At 34.6% G+C, this 6,252-nt stretch overlaps 1 long non-coding RNA gene, 3 other non-coding genes and 1 pseudogene across 4 annotated transcripts; all 5 read left to right on the forward strand.

Moving 5' to 3' along the window:
* The first annotated feature begins 910 nt into the window (after positions 1-910).
* On the forward strand, positions 911-4,107 carry LOC142545109 (acetylornithine deacetylase-like; annotated as a pseudogene).
* A 1,226-nt stretch (positions 4,108-5,333) lies between these two features.
* On the forward strand, positions 5,334-6,252 carry LOC142545428 (uncharacterized). Its single transcript, XR_012820270.1, has 2 exons — positions 5,334-5,813; positions 6,166-6,252. It is a non-coding gene; the product is annotated as an uncharacterized LOC142545428 (long non-coding RNA).
* On the forward strand, positions 5,739-5,824 carry LOC142547915 (small nucleolar RNA snoR14). The gene has a single exon (XR_012820810.1). It is a non-coding gene; the product is annotated as a small nucleolar RNA snoR14 (small nucleolar RNA).
* Positions 5,910-6,004, forward strand: LOC142547910 (small nucleolar RNA Z101). Its single transcript, XR_012820805.1, has one exon. It is a non-coding gene; the product is annotated as a small nucleolar RNA Z101 (small nucleolar RNA).
* On the forward strand, positions 6,073-6,224 carry LOC142547919 (small nucleolar RNA snoR2/U65). Its single transcript, XR_012820814.1, has one exon. It is a non-coding gene; the product is annotated as a small nucleolar RNA snoR2/U65 (small nucleolar RNA).

Here is a 6,252-nt window from a genome sequence, read left to right on the forward strand (position 1 = left end):
CAACGAAAATCCTAATAGAGTTGCCAAAATATATTGTGCGACGTTGGTTTCTGGGCAAGAGTCTTCGAAGCAAGTGTTTTGAGGTTAGGAGAAGTAATTCTAATCAATTAATATATTTTTATAATTTCTATGGAGTTGCGAAAATACAACACCAATTTGAAGACCTCGATTAAACCAAACAGCATCGTAACCATTGGAATAAGATTAAAAAAAAAACAAGGTATTAGCAATAATTAAGGCTGCATAAAAATAGAAATAAACACACCAAGAAAACGGTGGCGTAGACCTTTTCAGATTATATTCTATTTCAATCTTGTTTTAAAACTTTGGAAAATTCTTTTACTATTTATTCTAATATTAAAATATTTTGAATTTTCTTCTTCAGTTCTTAGAAATTATATGTTGACCTCTCGGGGGTGACTACTGACTAGTCCAAATTCTCACGCTTATAGTTAGAGAAAATTGTTTATATTTATTTTACTATTTTGGATTTTTATGTAATCAAATTTCAATCTTAATCATATATATATATATATATATATATATATATATATATATATATATATTGTTTTTTGTATTTTTATTCTTTTTCATACACGTTAGCGGACACACCAGTATTATATAGAGAAAATAACTAAAACTACAAAAAAAAATTACAAAAATATTGAATTAAAATTGAAATTTTGACCATTTAAAAAATTAAATTGCAAAGAAACTAACATACAAATATAAAAAGCAATTTTCCTCGATAGTTATATGAAGAAACTCACTATGCTAAAAAAAACACACAAAATATTAGTACGAGTAAAACATATGAAAACATGGATAGGCCCACGCAATTGCTCTTTTCTTACATGTAAATAAATAAAATCAAGCTTTTTTTTTTTTTTTTTTTTTTTAAGAAATCAAGCTTTTCTTCGGAGAGCGATATCTATTTATTCATGTCAGTGGGAGTTTAAGCCCAAAGCCCAACTATTTATATAAGAGGAGTTGGCGAGCTTGGAGTTAACGCAAATGGCGACAGCTAGCGTCGAGCACACTCTAGCAGACCTGAACAAGGATTCCTTTATCGCCCTTTTGGGGAAGCTGATCGGAGAGTCGGTGTAGGTACAGAAAAACCCGCCGGAGCTCATCCCGGAGGAGGACAGGATCGTCAGACACGTGCTTGATGTCCTCCGCCCCGTCAGCACCGCCACCGGCGGCGAGTCACTTGTCCTGAACCACGTTACTTACAAGCCCAACAGAGGGAATCTCATTGTTATGTTGAGTATCCCGGGACTGAGCCCGGGAAGTTCTTGTCCTTCGTTGGCATGCACATGGACGTCTCACGTCGTCACTGCCAAGTGCCAACCCCTCTGATTGGGTACGTGTTGCGTTTCTGGTTTGCTTCAGAATCCCTGTGTTTTCGCGGATTTTAATGTGTCCCCTCGTTTTATTTCTTTGTTATGTTTTTTGTTTGTATCATTTGATTGATCGGAAGAGATGTTATTTTTTATGCTCTTTCCTGCTTGGGTGTTACGACCTCTGGAATTGTTTTGCTATCGGTTATCCGGCCAATGTTCGGTTCTTTAAGTAAATGAAATTCTCGACTTTTGGAGACTGGAGAGTGAATATTTGTATTTATGATTGCAATTACGAAGTCGAAGAGAATAAAAGTTCTTTGTGGGTATCCGATTGGTAAATTGAGCTTAGTATGAGGGTGTGCAATTTTTAGAATTTTGAAACTCTTGGCCAATGCTGTGCTCTCACTGATTTTAATGTGCTTCCGGTGCTTTTTCCATGGATATCTTGCTGGTGATGCTGGCTTTTTTTATAGTTTTATTTATGTTTTCATGTTTTGGTTGGTTGGAAGGAAGTGCTATTTTTGGACTTTGTACTTGGTGGTGTTGCAGTTTTTTTGAATTGATTTGCCAGTTTCTTGCCTTTTTTCATATATCTGCATCAGATATATGAAGAAAGTGAAGTTTTTTGTTGGGATTTACTTTTTACATTTTGGTCAAATCCATTTTGAGTCTAATTCGTATTATTATTTTCTGAATTCAAAGTTCAGTCTTTAATTGAAAACTATTCTAGGTTCAGATATTTGTTACCTTCAAATTCACCTTTTGTATGATTAGAGTAAATCATTTCTTTGAACATTCTCATCTTTTGAAAAAATGCTGTCGACATTATTGGTGTAAGAATCATTGAATCAAGATGTATTTTGGCAAATGCTTTACATAGATAACTTTTATCCATGTGTCAAAAGTGGAAGGAATAAACTTTTTCCCAATTTATCTGGAAATCCTTTCTTCTTATTGAGGATTGATTATGGATTTGATAAATAGTTAAAAAGAGGTATGTGCTATATAAAATTTGAATCTGCGGTTATTTGGATGTTTGGTGTAATCAATGGGCAAATGTTTCCTCTGAGATCCTGTTGTGAACTTTGTTCACCATTAGGTAACTTTTGTGCAGGATTTTGATCCTTTTTCTTTGATCATTGAAGGAGACAAACTCAGAGGGCGCGGAACGACAGACTGTTTGGGGCATGTTGCCCTTGTGACTGAATTAATGCGGAAGCTCGGGTAGTCAAAACCTACACTTAAGTCCACTGTAGTTGCGGTCTTCATTGCTAGGTGAAGAGAACTCATCGATTCCTCAAGTAGGAGTGGATGCATTAGTGAGAGCTGGATTACTTGATAAATTAAAGCATGGACCATTGTACGTCCACCACATCATCCTAAGTATTTATATCCTGCATGACATCGATATTCGACCAACTCAATGATCAATTCTAGAACTAAGTGTGTTGAGTAGGTAATTCAAATGAATTCGGTGATAAATAAGTGATTCTATCTCTCCTCGCAGGTTTTGGATTGACACGGCAGATAAACAGCCATGTATTGGCACCGGTGGCATGATACCATGGAAGCTTCATGTTTGTGGCAAGCTATTTCGCAGTGGTCTAGCCCACAAGGTACTTCCTCTTAGAGTTTTCTTATATAAACTCATTTGAAAGGATTAATAAGATGAACTTTGCGTGAACGTGTTACCTCTTGTATGTTTCATGTTTTTGAGCGATAAAAGTTGACAGTTTTGTTCGTAACAGATGTCATTGTTTATTTAGCAACTAGTAAGTGGTAACTCTATGGTTTTAAGTTTAAAATCAATATCAGATGTAATTTTATCCTAAGAAGCATCTGTCAAACAATCCCACTTTGTGAAATGAAGCTGAAAAGATAGTCGGAATGCGTTTATTTCTAGCATTTGAGATATGTTACGCTAATACTACAATTACATAATGTATTATTTCAAGTCACTTTTTTGTCATTTTTCTTGTTGAATACCTGCAGGCAATCAATCCATTGGAGCTCGCTCTGGAAGCTCTTAAAGAAATTCAGCACGGTTTTACAAAGACTTTCCACCACATCCAAGTGAAAGTGTTTATGGCTTTGCAACACCATCAACCATGAAACCAACTCAGTGGAATTGTAAGTTCTCCACCATAAAGCACGGTACCTGGCGTATCCATAGTTTGTTTGTCGATTATGGGGGTTTTCTTTCCTGAGTCACTATGTTATGACAGATCCAGAGGACGGCATTAATCAGATTCCAGCTGAGTGTACAATTTCTGGAGATGTTAGGTTGAGTATAAATTTGAGTACTATTACGTATGTCTATTTCTTCTTTTTCCAGCTGTCTGTTTGTAAATTCATCGTATCATAGCTCAAAATTGAAGACAAGTTAATTTTATTCATTTTTTGTTTCGGTTCTATTTTCTTTGGACTCTTGCCTATTCTTTTCTCTTTCGTTCCACAGAATTGCTATAAGTTTTGACAAAGCAATGTTTGGAGTAGCTTGTAATCTTGATTCTCGTGGTTTCCATGTATTATGCAAAGCTACCGAAGAGGTTGTTGGGCATGTAAAGCCATATTCTATCACTGGTAGCTTGCCTCTCATACGGGAATTACAGGTATAATAGTTCCTTTATATGAGTTTTTGGGTTTTGGAAACATGTGATTGTCTCCACCTCATCTGCATTCGTATGTCTTACTGTAGGATGAAGGTTTTGATGTTCAAACTTCTGGCTATGTTATGATTCACTCGCTACTTACAGGTTTTTAATGTCTTCTACTGCTGGTTGATATCTTGCTACTGTCACCTTTATGTCTATCATTTATATTTGTCTTCAGGAAAGTCCCTGAAAAGAAATTTCACTATTAGTTTGTGATTTCGTAGTTATGAATGCTGATGCTTGGTTGGTTCCATCAGTAAGCAGTTTATATATGAAAATTAATTACTACATTTTGAAGGTAGCAACTAGCAAGCGAATATGACTCTGTTGCTGATACCGCTTATTTACCTAGTAGCCAACCTATCTTCAGCACTTACAGATACCTTGTTATGTTCCCGTGCGTAGGATCTCATTATGGTTCGAGACATGGAGCGATCGTGTAAATCCATGAGTATATTGGGTTTGTTGGATTTCCTTCATTTTCTTCCTATGGCTTTACTCAGATATGTAGAGACTGGTCAAGAGAGAACCTCCCGATCTCATGCAATATGCGGTAGCAAAGTGAGTTTATGCTTGCCTTTCATTTTTACTGAATGTGATTAAATACGAGGCTTATTCCTAATCTTCCTAACAAAAATTCAAAAAAACAATTGAAACCAATCTCATCTCATATCTGTTATCCAGATGGGATCTTTATTTCAAAGTGCAACCATTAGATAGAATCAAAAATCTAGAAACCATAAAGATTATCCCTTGAATCAAGCAATCCGATCTGCCTCATGCTTCCTGAATTTTACGTGCATGTATTTAACCCAATTTAATGCCAAAGGATTTTAAAAATGCTACGCTAGTGACTTCCGTTTTCTTCTTTCGGATAATAATCAAGGTGCTAATGGTGATTAAATCCAATTGGAGAATAAATCATCGTCACTCATTTGTTTCATATCTTTCCCTTTTGAAATGTAATATTACCAATAACGATATTTTAAAACAAAATTGAAGGCTGCACTCATGAAGTTTAAGATATATAAAATGAATTTGAAATACATCACAATTTTGTTTGTTAAGAAATTTTTAATGAGAATGTATTTAAAATAATTTTTTTAATCTCAAATTCGTTGATTTAATACAACCTAATGTTAAATGATATATTCAGTCCATAAAAAATGAGATCTTAAGAAGTAAAAAAAAGAAGAAGATAAATTTGAGTTCTTTTTTTTATATTTAAAATTAAATTGAAAGGGATCAACGTAATAAAAGAGCGTCAAAATAAATATTTACACGTACAAAAAGGGGTAAATTAAAAATACAAGTTTTCAAGGGTTAAAAAATTAATATAATTTATTTTCAAAAAAATATGATATATATGTATCAGTCCACCGAACTAGGGTTTGAGGCGCCGCCACCGTATACACAAAATTACCTTTTCTACAATCTAGGGTTTTCTGTCGTGCGCTCTCTATATATTCTTGAATTCTTCTTCCCATATAACCTCGAATTTGAATCTTCTTTTAAAAATGAAAAAAATTTCTTCTCAATTTATTTTTTCAATCAAGCTTAATTTGCGATGACGAAGATTCGAATTAGTGCTGGAGATGTTTCATCGATGACGGCGCTTAATACCTCTAAGAAGTTCTGAGCTTTCACCATTTTATGTTTTATGTTTAATTACCCTTTTTTCTCATTTTTTTATACATATATTAAACGGCGATCAATTTTGGTTTATAAAATCGAAAAATTGGCGAGGTGAAGATAGAATTCATGAAGTCTGTCAATCCACTGATTAATTCCTGATGTCAACTGTGAATCCCGACAGGTTCTGATCGCAGCTATTTTTACTCCATTTTCGATTGTAATAATTATCATAAATTTCGAAACCGAATTCCAATTTTTTAAAGTTTTTTTACGCGTAAGGAAGCAAAGGATGAATCTCATGTGACAATGGGTAATTTGCGGCTGAAATATGAATTATTGATGCTAAATCACCTTGGAGAACTGACGCTTCCTTTCCAGGACATTTTATTGAAATATTTGTACCCTTATTTTTACTATGCTTTTTGTGGTTTTTCTTTCATGGTCCAAGCCACGTCGCTTACAGCTTAATATCGGCAATGACAAGCGATGCTTTGATTGGGCCGAAATCAATTTACTTTTTCGCATGTTGATAGGAATCCGTTGATCGATTGTTTTCAGTTTGTCTCCGGAGCCGATTTGTGCGATTACAGTCACTTGAACTTGAAAATGGTGTTTTAAAC

The sequence above is a fragment of the Primulina tabacum genome, chromosome 5, assembly GCF_025594145.1.
Source record: "Primulina tabacum isolate GXHZ01 chromosome 5, ASM2559414v2, whole genome shotgun sequence".
NCBI classification, from domain to species: domain Eukaryota; kingdom Viridiplantae; phylum Streptophyta; class Magnoliopsida; order Lamiales; family Gesneriaceae; genus Primulina; species Primulina tabacum.